The sequence below is a fragment of the Ursus arctos genome, unplaced genomic scaffold (genome assembly GCF_023065955.2).
Source record: "Ursus arctos isolate Adak ecotype North America unplaced genomic scaffold, UrsArc2.0 scaffold_22, whole genome shotgun sequence".
In the NCBI taxonomy this organism is placed as follows: domain Eukaryota; kingdom Metazoa; phylum Chordata; class Mammalia; order Carnivora; family Ursidae; genus Ursus; species Ursus arctos.
The window spans coordinates 367484-379914 of record NW_026622897.1 but is presented as its reverse complement, the minus strand read 5'-3'; the positions used below and the strand labels follow the sequence as shown (position 1 = coordinate 379914).

At 36.8% G+C, this 12431-nt stretch overlaps 1 protein-coding gene across 1 annotated transcript in view; it reads right to left on the bottom strand.

Moving 5' to 3' along the window:
- The window catches only part of CEP126 (centrosomal protein 126), an 85593-nt gene that overhangs the window by 52326 nt on the left and 20836 nt on the right, over positions 1-12431 (bottom strand). The gene's annotated exons all lie outside the window — the stretch shown is intronic.

The window sequence follows — 12431 nt, the reverse complement described above, 5'->3', positions numbered from 1 at the left end:
ATGAATGAACCCTGAATACATTCCACTAAGTAAAATAAGCCAATTACAGAAGGACAAATATTGTCTTATTCCACAATCATATTACCTAGACTAGTCAAATTTGAGGACAGAAAGTACTAAGGTGGCTGCCAGAGGCTGGGTGAAAAAGGGTATGGGGAGTTAAGTGTGTAATGGGTATAGAATTTCAGTTGGGAAGATGATGGTGACAGTTGTACGGCAATGTGAATGTCCTTAGTGCCACTTAAGTGGTATACTTAAAAATGGTAAATTTTGTGTTATGTATGTTTCATCACAATAAAAAATAAGAATCCCCCCAGGTCTTTGATACTGAGTATTTTTCCTCAACCTTATATAATGTACAATGCAAGTGTAGCTTTAAGTTCCTTTATCCAACCAGTTGAACCCCTGAGCCCCTCCACACTGAGACATGATTTCTCAGCACTGTCCACTAGAAATAAAATGTAAGCTACAGGGGCGCCTGGGTGGCTCAGTTAGTTAAGCGTCTGCCTTTCACTCAGGTCAGGATCCTGGAATCCTGGGACCGAGTCCCGCATGGGGCTCCCTGCTCAGCAGGAAGTCTGCTTCTCCCTCTCCCTCTCTTCCTCCCTCCTGCTTGTGCTCTCTGTGTCAAATAAATAAATAAAATCTTAAAAAAAAAAAACCCATAAGCTACATATGCAATTTTACATTTTTTAGTAGCCACATTAAAAAACCCCAGTAGAAATTAATTTCAATATTTTATTTAACTTATATCAAAAATATTTCAAAATGTATCAATATAAAAACGAGAATATTTTATATCCTTTTTGTACTCAGTGTATTTTCATGTCTCGGTTTGGATTAGTCACATTTTAAGTGCTCAGTAGACACATGAGGCTAGCGGCTATGTCAATAGACTAGAATCTGTGCTGGTAGGCAGTGTGCTTTTGTGAAGAAGGAAAGGGTTTTAGAGACAGGCAAAGATCTGAAGACAAGGAAACCAGGTTAAAAACAAAGCAGGTCTTTAAAAGGATTCATGTAACTTCGTAAATAGTTTTCCCTTCGATTATAGGAAAACATACAATTGTCAATTTTATGAAATATTTCTGTTTTTAAGTAGTGTTTTCTTTAATGACTCTAATCCAGTAGTTTTCAATCTGGGACATTTCCCCTTCACCAGGAGTGCTTAGGAACTTCTGGAGTTCTGATTGCCACAATAATTAGGGTGGGCTACCAGATTTCAGTTCCCCAGCACCAGGAACGCTAAGTAAGTGTTATATAACCCATGGGACATGTCCACCCAAGAAAGAATTATTCTACTCCAAAAACTAAAGGTTCATCGACTCAACTCTTTCAATAAAGTGTGATATCCCCCTACAGCCTTGTGTGGTGGGATCCTGGAGAATGGTGGACCTGCCAGACCTTGATACTTCTGCTGCCACACACGCAGACTATCAAGGGGACTAATCCAAAAATTCTGGGCAATAACTAGCAGCAAGCCCCAACAATACTGGTGATGGCTAGGGTCAGTTGATGTGGAGAAATAAAACCATGTGAACAATTAGGGTGGAGGTAAGACAAAAACCTACTTTCCTACTCCTGCCCTTGATTTCCATGAGATTAGAGAAAGGTAACCTTTGAGGGAGGAGGAAGGCAGAGGTTCAAGTTGCACATGAATCTTAAGACATCTAAATTGGACATAACTATAAAGAGAGAATTAGGAGTTGAGAAAAGAAAAATAAAATATATGGCAGACCATTCATTTGTTTAATTCAGGTTTTGAAAAGAAATAAACCGAGGCAACTAAATGGAAGCGTTAACTGAGTATTCTAGTTTCTGTTAGGCAGAGGGGGCTAAGATGCCTGTGGCAGAAGCTGATCGAGTCAACTCAGGAAGTTCTAAATTCATATGCTCTCACTTGAGATGAAGATGGCAGTGTCAAGGGCACTCAAACATGAGTGCACTCCTATGGTAGCTCATCCCCAAAGACAGTCGCCAATGAACCAGGATTATGCAGTTCTCTCTGCTTTAATCAGTCTGGTCCTGTAGCTCTCTGCTAATCCATAGGACTTTATAGAAGTGGGGTTAGATTAGAAACGTTGCAGCTTCCAACTTGGTCTGTGGCATGCTTGCTCTAGGAAAAGCCAGATCCATGTATAAAGTCTGGCGACCCTGATATCATCATGCTGATAAGTCCATGCTAGGTAAAGGGAGAGGCAGCATGGAAAGAGAATCCTGGCTATCCTCCAGCTGTCCTAGTCACCCAAGCCCAAGTCCAAAAACATGTGCCCAGCAGACATCTCAGTGCGGCAGCAGGAGACTTCCTCCCGAGCCACTGAACACACAGAACTGTAATAAATTGTTTTTTGAAGCCACTACATTTTAGGGTGGTTTGTTAGACAGCAGAAAATGACCAGAATAATAACTTTAAACCAATTTTTTCTCCAGTTAACATTTATTTAGTGGGGATGGGGACAAATCTTTATTAATAAAAATTATTTACTTTATTTATGTTAATTATAAAGGATTTATTAATCCACTTACTATATATGCTTTTCTGACTAAGAAAATTTAGGGACATATAGGAAGTTAGTATTTTGATAATAAAGTGTTCTCAGTAAACAGCACGAGGTCATGAATTCAGTTTCAGAGTATCTGTAAACTACAGCTGCCAATGTAGACAGCTGTCATCTTTATGTCTCACTGTTGAGAGTGCACCAAGGAATTGTACAAAACTACTTATACTTATTATATCTTTTTTTTAAATAGAGATGTCTGTTTCAGTTTTTTTTATTTTTGTATCTTTCATCTCAAGTACCATTTCACTGGTAATAAGAATAATTTACATCTGTCTAGTTAGATAAGGAGGAAATCTTAGCTGGTATGTATTACTGATTTATTTTAGTGATGCCTCAGGGATCCTTATAGATTTCCTCTCCCTCTGGAAAAATGCTTTCTTTGAGGGCTGATATGAAGCTAACTCCAAACAAAATTATATACCTGTGAGTTAGCTTGAGAAATCTAGGGCTGCCTAAATGCTTAAGGGAATTTGTTAAATAATGGTTATGCAAACCTTCCTCTATCTCAAGTATGTGAAGTTGTTCAGTTAGATCTCTTATCTGAGTCATCAAATTAAGACATTGAAAATTTATGTGGAGTATCAGACACACAAAAAAAGAAGCAAAAGTTTTTCGGTTTAGTGTCTCAAAACAGGCAAATGAATGAATAACCATCCCATAGGTATTGTAAAGATAAGAGAACCTGAAAATATTCCAGCGAGGAAGGAATAACAATAAAAAATTTGTTACACATTATTACTATTATATGAGAGATAAAATGTAATTGATGTTCACAATGGTTTTATATTAGAAAATGTAAAACAGTAAATATGTGAGGATTTGTTACAGTCTGAGAACTTAAAAAACAAAAACATAGTGAGAAGAGAAATGAAAATTGTTTTTAAAAAAAGAACCAAATGGAAATTTTGCAATTGAAATGATAAAATCTGAAATAAAAATTTTACCAGTAGGTGAACAGCAGATTGGTGTTATCAGAAAAGAATCAGCAAACTTGAGGACAGATTCACAGAAATTATCTAACCTGAGAACAGAACAAAAAAGATGGAGAAAAGAATACATAATAGTTTCAGTGAACTGTGGGTCACTAAATGATAAGTGGTCATTATCATGTGTAAGTGTATAATATATGTGCAATTAGAGTCCCAGAAATAAAAGAAAAAGAGAGAGATTGGCAGAAAACACTTGACTACGGCCTACAATTTTCCAAATTTGGTGAAAAAATATTAAATTACAGATGAGAGAAGTTCAGTGAACTACTAGATAATTATTAACAACACCGACCTAGGCAGATTTTAGTCAAACTGCTGGAAACAAAAGATAAAAATAATATCTTCAAAGTAGTCATAGAAAAGACACATTATATATGGAGAACAATACTCCCAAAGCCTGCTAACTTCTCATGAGAATGTGGAGGTCAGCAGACAGTAGAATGGCATTTCGATAGTGCTAAAGAAAATGGCCGTTAACTCAGAATTCTATACTCAGTGCAACTATCTTTCAAAAACAAAAGCAAAATAAAGTTATGTTCAGATAAGCAAAAACTGAGAGTGTTTATGGACAGAATCCTGCCTTGCAACAAGTGCCAAAGGAAGTTCTTCAGGCTAAAGGGAGATGACCCCAGACGGAAACACCAGCCTACGGACAGCAGCCAACAACACCAGAAACAATAAACATGCGGGCAGATGGAAAAGAGTATGTTCTTCTCTTTGTCTTACTGGTAAAAAGACAACTGAGGGTTTAATGCAGAAATTACAACACGGTATTGGGAACTTTATAACACGCAGATAGACAGAAATTCATTAGCACAAAGGATGCCAGCATGGGGGTGGGACAGACAGAATTATAAAGTTGAAGGATCCTTATATTTATGTGAAATGGTCCAATTATAACTCCAGATAGTTAAGATCGAATACTGTAATCCCTAGAGGAGCCACTAAAGAAAAGTAAAATTGAATTTTTTTTTTTTTACTGACTCAAAGGGAGGCAGGAAATGAGGAAAAAACAAGAGGGAAAATATAGAATGAATAGAAAACAAATAGCTAAATGATAGAACTACAACAAACTGTTTATTAGATATCAATGGACTAAACATTCCATTTACAAGGCAGAGTCTTGTTTTTGGGAGACAATTCTCTGTAAATATTTTATATTTGCGCACAGCCCAGGTCCTCTGAACGAAGGTATTCACAGCCAAGTTAAAAGTGTTTGTACAAAGAGACATTCCAGGATAGTAAAGCTTAGAGAGCTCTCCCTTCCTGGAGACGGGAGTAAAGATAGAGATCTCTCCCTCCCTTCTCCAGAGAGTGCTTATGTTGCAGAGTAAAGATAAGGTTTCTTCCTCTCTAGGGGGCAAGATGGGCGGGAGCCTTATGTAAGATCCGGGTTTCCACATTTTATGGTTACTAGACTGTAATGAACTAGTTCTCACTCTGTGCAGGAACCATCTGGCCCTCACTGCATTGCCCTTTGGGGACTGGAGTTTAGGAAACTGACAAAAGATGAAGCAAACACAGAACCAAAGGGAGAAACCGATGAATCCATGATCATAGTTGCATATTGTAATATCTCTCTCAATAATAGAACAATCAGATAAAAAATAGCAGTAGTACAGAAGATTTGAACAAAACTATCAACTACCTTGACCTTGTTGATATTTATAGAACAACTATTTATACCCAACAATTGCAATATACATTCTTTTTAAGTACAACATAAGAAATCTTATATTGGGCCATAAAACAAATATCATTGAATTTCATAAGACTTAAATCTTTCAGAAGGTGCTCTCTGATCAAAACAGATTTAAATCAGAAGTCAATTATAATATCTAGAAAAGCTCAATAACTGGAAATTTTAAAAAACATATTTCTAAATAAGCTACAGCTCAAAAAAGAAATCAAAAGGGAAGTAGCAAAGCGTTTTAAACTACATGAAAATGAAAACTCAGCATACCAAATTTATTAACTGCAGTTGTTCAGAGGGAAAATTATAACCTTAAATGCCTATAGTGGGAAAGGAGAAGTTTAAAATCAATGATTCTTGTTCCTACCTTAAGAAGCTAGAAGATGCGCACATTTATTCTAAAGTAAGAAGAAAGAAACTAATAAAAATAAAAGAAGAAACTAATGAAACAGTAAACTAAAAAATAGAGCCCACACAGACTAAAGTTGTATATGAAAATTTTAGTAAAATTGATAAGCTCCTACCAAGAATGATGAAAGAAAAAAAGCAAACAAAAATGATCATTATCATGAATGAAAGACAGGATATCACTACAAATACCATAGACATTAAAAGAATAATGTGAACAACTTTATGCTAATAAATTCAACAACTTAGATAAAATGGACCAATTTCTTGAAAGAATCAACTTACCAAAACTGACAAAGAAAAATAAAATGTGAAAAACTCTGTATTTATTAATGAAATTAATTTATAATTAGCAAGCTTCCTACAAAGAAAACTCCAGGTTCGGATATTTTATTATCTTTTGTCAAACATTTAAAGGAGAAATAACAATCATACAACCTTTTTTCAAATATAGATGTGGAGGAAACATTTCCCCAACATATTTTATAAGGCCTATATAACCCTGATTTCCAAACCTGACAAAGATATTACAAGGAATTTATAGACCAACATCTCTCAAACATTACACAAAAATCCTTCACAAAATATTAGCAAATAAAATCCATCAGTTTATTAAAAAACTCCATTATCATTACTCCATATCATTACCAAATGAGAGCTACCCCTGGAAGGCAAGGTTGACTTGACATATCAAAATTAATCAGTGAAATTAACCACACTGACCAAATAAAGGAGAACAAGTATATGATAATATTTAACACAAGTTCATGATAAGAACTCTGAGCAAACTAGGAATGAAAGGAAACTTCCTCAATCTAATGAAGGCATCTACCCAAATCCGTAGCTAGCAGGATAGTTAACAGTAAAATAGTTAATACTTCCCTTCAAAGGGATAGAAGGCGAAAAAGCTCACTCATATTGCTTCTATTCCTCATTACACTGGAGCTCCTAGAAAGTTCAATAAGGCCAACATAAAAGTAAAAGGCATATCAACTGGAAAGATAGGTGTTAAATTCCCTTTATTTGCAAATGACCTGATTATACAAATGGAATATGCTAAGGAATTTAGAACTAATGAGTGGATTTAACAAGCTCTCGGAATACAAGGTCAATATAGAAAAATCAATTGTATTTCTACATATAACAATGGAAAATGAAATTTAAATAAATCCATCTACAACAGCATCACAGAAAATGAAATGCCTAAGTTACATAACAAAAGACATGTAAGAACTTTCCAATAAAAACCAGAAAATACAGCTAAGAGAAATTACACACACATACAAAGAGGAAAGAGGAAAGGAGAAATATACTAGTTCATGGATTTCATGTATTACAAGACTCAATACTGTTATGATATTAATTCTCCCTAAATGATCTGTATATTCATTACAATCCCACTCAAAACCAGGCAGGTTTATTTGTATGGAAAACCAAAAATACCTAGAATAGGCAAAACAATCTTGAATTAAAACAAAACTGGAGGGTGTGCACTATCTTATTTCACTATAAAACAGTGGTTCTCAACTGGGGGCAATTTTGCCCCTTTCCCTCTCAGTGAACGTTTGGCAATGTCTGGAAACATTTTTAATTGCCACCACTGGGGTGTGCTGCTGGTATCTAGTAGGCAGAGGCCAGGATGCTGCTAAACATCTTAAAATACACAGGTAGTCCCCCATAACAAAGAATGCTCTTACCCAAAACGTTAACAGTGCTGTGGACAGTTTCTGACATAATGCCACAATAATCAAGGCAGTGTAGTATTGGTATAAGAATAAATAGACCAATGGAATATGATACAGAATGCAGAAATAAACCCTCACATATGCTGATTTTTGAAAAAGGAGGCAAAGCCTCTAAATGTGGAAAGGAATTTTTTTCCCCAACAAATGCTGCTGGAACAACTAAATCAACTTAAAAAAAAAAAAGGAAACTCAACCTTACATAACACCACATACAAATAATTGAGATAGATGATAAACTTAAACCTAAAAGCTAAAAGTATAAACTTTCCAGAAGAAAACAAGAAAACACTTCACAATCTTGGGGTAGCCAAATGTCTTAGGGAGTTCAGAAGAAGCACTAACTACAGAAAAAAAATTGACAAACTATACTTCATCAAAACTTAAAACCGCTTTTTGAAAGATTTCGTTAAGAAAATAAAAAGGCAGGCCACAGATTGGAAGAAAATACTTGCAATAGATATCTCTGACAAAGGAACTACATCCAGAATATATAAAAGAATCTTACAACTTGAAGACAAATTATCCAATTAAAAATGGACAAAATATTTGAATAGAGATGTCACAAAAATCACAAAAAAATCGCTAATAAGGGAAGTGCAAATTAAAACCATTTCATACCTACTATATGGCTAAAATGAAAAAGACTGAGTGGGAAAGTTATGAAGCAACTGAGAACTCATGTACATGTACATTTCTGGTGGGTAAAATAGTCCTCTTGGGAAGCTTTTTGAAGTTTCATATATGGAAAACATACATGTGCCCTAGGATCTAGCAATTCTACCTTTACTCAGGGAAAATGAAACATATGTCCATAAAAAGATGTCTTACTAACTGATTCTCTCATGTTTTACAATTTCAGCTTGAGTTAACTTTCAGCCAGCAGCTTTATTAATAGCCCCCAATTAGAACAACCTAAAGTCCATCAATAGGAGAATGGATAAACAAATTATGATACATCCTTACAATGCAATACCCCTCAGCAATAAAAAAAAGTATGAACTACTGATGTATGTAATGACATGAATAAATCTCAATATTAGTGAAAGAGACCATTAACAAACGTGTAGGAACTGGCAAAACTGATTCTGATGATAGCAATTAGAACAGTGGTTCCTGAGGGGTGGAGACTGACTAAAGGGATTTGAAGGTATATGCAAGGGAATGATAGTGACAAACCATGGAGTAAGAAGCTCAGTTTGAAAAGAAGTGAGAATAAGAGAGATAGGAACAACAAAGAAAGGATGATAAGAGAAATGGACTGGGATGGGGTCTTACAATTGCTAAACTCACGTTACTAGAGGAAGAGACATGGAGAGATAGGAGGTATAGATCAGAGATTGAGATTCCTGAAACTGAAATTTTTGAGATGGAGGAATAATTGGTAGTAGCTGAGGTGAGATGCCACTGAATGGGTGAAGTTCAAGAAAATGAAGATACTGAAATTATAAAGAACGATCACTGGAATAGCGGTAAGGAGGCAAGAAGAGCCAGGTGCTAAAACTTTCAAGCAATGACACAGAGGATCTATAGATCACTGTAATAATGAGAGGTACTGGTGAACAGTATAGTTAGATAGCATATGTTTTAAAAGAGCCTGGGGACCAGGGAAACCTCTGCCCACTTTGGCCCACATCTACTTTAGCTCTGGCTATCCCACCAGGGTAGCCACAGCATAGATTGCCCTGGAACCCCCAGCCCATGCCAGCCATAGCTCCAGTCAGCCAGCCAAAGTCACATCTACACAAGGGACAATGATACACAAAACCATTCCTCCAGGTTTAGGAAAATTAGATGTTCTACCTATTTCATAGAAACAAACACAGAAAGTCAAGCAAAATGAAGACAAAGGAATATGCTTCAAATAACAAGACAAAAACCTCAGAAAAAGAACTAAACAAAATGGAGATAACAAATCTACCTGATAAAGAGTTCAAAGTAATAGTCATCAAGATGCTCACCACATTGGAGAGAAAAATGGATGAACTCAGTGAAAACTTTAACAAACAGATAGAAAATATTAAAAAGACCAAATCAAGAATCAAAACATACAATAACTGAAATGAAAAAATAACACTAGAAGGAATCAACAGATTAGAGGATACAGAAGAATGGATGAGCAATCTGGAAGACAAAGTACTGGAAAACAAAACACCCAAGCTGAACAGCAAAAAGAAAAGGAAGAAAAAAAAAAGATAGGTTAAAGGATCTCTTGGACAACATTAAGCAAACGAATATTTGCATCATAGGGATCTCGTAAGGAAAAGAGAGAAGGGGCAGAAAGCTTATTTGAAGAAATAATAGCTGAAAACTTCCTAACCTGGGGAAGGAAACAGACATCCAGGTTCAGGAAGCACAGAGAATTCCAGACGAGATGAACCCACAGAGGTCTACACCATGATGCATAATAATTAAAATGCCAAAGATTAAAGACCAAGAGAGAATTTTAAAAGCAGCAAAAGAGAAGAAACTAATTATGTACAAGGGAAACCCCATAAGTCTGTCAGCTGATTTTTTCAACAGAAACTTTGCAGGCCAGAAGAGTGACATGATATATTCAAAGCGCTAAAAGGAAAAACCCTAGAACTTAGAATACTCTACTTGGCAAGGTTATCATTCAGAATTGAAGGAGAGATAAAGAGTTTCCCAGACAAACAAAAATTAAAGGAGTTCATCACCAGTAACCTGGCCTTACAATAAATGTGAAAGGGATTACTTTTAGTGGAAAAGAAAATACCATAATTAGAAGAAAAGCTATAAAAAGAAATAATATCAAGAGTAAAAGGAAACATACAGTAAAGGTAATAGAGCAATCACTTGTAAAGCTAGTATGACAGTTAAAAGACAAAAGTAGTAAAATCAATTATATCTAAAAAATAAAGGGGACTCACAAAATAAAAAGGATGTAAAATATGACAACATTTACATTAAACATGGAGAAGGAAGTAAAAATGAAGTTCTTTTACAATGTGTTTGAACTTAAGTGACATCAACTTAATATAGACTACTATGTACTTAGGATGTTATATGTGAATCTCACAGTAACCACAAGCCGAAAACCTATAATAGAGACAAAAAATAAAGAGAAAGAAAGCCAAGCATAACACTGAAGAAAGTCCTCAATCACAAGGAAAGAAGGCAAAAGAGGAAAGGAACAGAGAACTATAAAAACAGCTAGAAAACAATGAACAAAATGGCAATAAGTACATGTCTATCAATGATAAAATGTAAATTGTCTAAATGCTCCAGTCAAAAGATACAGGAGGGGTCTCCAAGGGAGAAAGAGGACTGAGGAGTGAGGGTTCACTGCCTCCTCTTTGTGCTGTGGGGCCAGTTCTTTCACAGGGGAAGGTTTTATCAAGTGTGAATATCCATTTCCCCTCCCGACCAGTGTCAAGAGCATATGATGGTGCTGACCTGCGGGTGTAGCTCAAAGGACTTGAGACCTGGAGTTCTTGGGGAGGACAGACAGACCTCACCATCTCCAGCTGAGGAAGACACATTTCCATTTAGACTAGTCCCATGTCAAGGGCTCAGAAGCAGGCCTTGGCCAGTGTGGCTGGAGCAGCCTGGGGTGTGCTGTGTAAGACACAGGAGAAGAGACAGTTCGAGCCATCGTGCAGCCATCTAGGACAAGCCTCAAACTAAAAGTCAGTGTGGGAGCCTGGGAAGATGGTAGAGTAGGAGGATCTCCACAGCTCACCTCATCCCACAGATACACCTTGGCAGCACCACCTCAGTCAGTCAACTAACCTAGAAACTCACCCAAAGACTGGCAGAACAGACTCTCCACAGTCAACGGTAGAGACGAGGCCACATCAAAAAGGGTAGAGGGGTGGAGATGTGGTCAGTAGCCAAACTCCCAGGGAGATTAACCACAAATGGAAGGGACACCACAAGCCCGAAGAAGGGAGAGAAAAAGACCCCACACCAGGTACCCCAGACACAGGGGCCCTGTGCTGGGAAGACAAATCCCTGTAACATTTGGCCTTGAAAACCAGTGGGGCTTCACTTCTTGAGATTTTACAATCAGTGGGGCTTAACTCCATTGCCTTTAAAACCAGTGAGCTTAGCTCTGGGAGAGCCAGAAGGCGACAGGGAACGGAGTGTCTGCCTTGAAGAAACAGCATAACAAACCACCTCACTGAGATACCGCACAGAAGCAGCAGTTTGAAGAGTACCTAGGGCGGACACGAAGGAGATTTATTTACTAATCCCAGAGGTTGGTGGAGGGGAGGGAATCTTTAGGACACTTCTCCAAGAACAAAAGAGCTGGCAGAAAACTGAACAGCTACATGCAAAAGAATGAAACTGGACCACTTTCTTACATTATACACAGAAATAAACTCAAAATGGTTTAAAGACCTAAATGTCAGACTTGAAACCATAAACCTCCTAAAAGAAAACACAGGCAATAATCTCTTGGCCATTAACTTAGCAACATTTTTCAAGATATGCCTCCTTAGGCAAGAAAAACAAAAGCAAAAATAAACTATTGGGACTACATCTTTGGTAAAAAAATCTTTGGCACACTGAAGGAAACCACTGACAGAATGAAAAGGCAATCTACTGAATGGGAGAAGATATTTGCAAAATGATATATCTGATAAGGGCTGAAGAGTCAAAATAAATAACTTACACCACTCAACACTAAAAAATTAAACAATCCATTAAAAATGGTTAGAGGACCTGAATAGACATTTTCCCAAAAGGACACACAGATGGCCAATAGGCACATGAAAAGATGCTCAACATCATCAAGGAAATGAAAATCAAAACTACAATGAGATATCACCTTACACCTGACAGAATGGCCAATATCCAAACCACAAGAAACAAGTGTTGGTGAGGATGTGGAGAAAAAGGAACCCCCACGCACTGTTGGCAGGAATGCAAACTGGTGCAGCCACTGTGGAAAACAGTACGGAGGTTCCTCAAAAGGTTAAAAATAGAAATATCCTATGATTCAATAATTCTGCTACTGGGCATCTACTTAAAGAAAACAAAACATTGGTGTGCCTGAGTGGCTCAATTGGCTAAG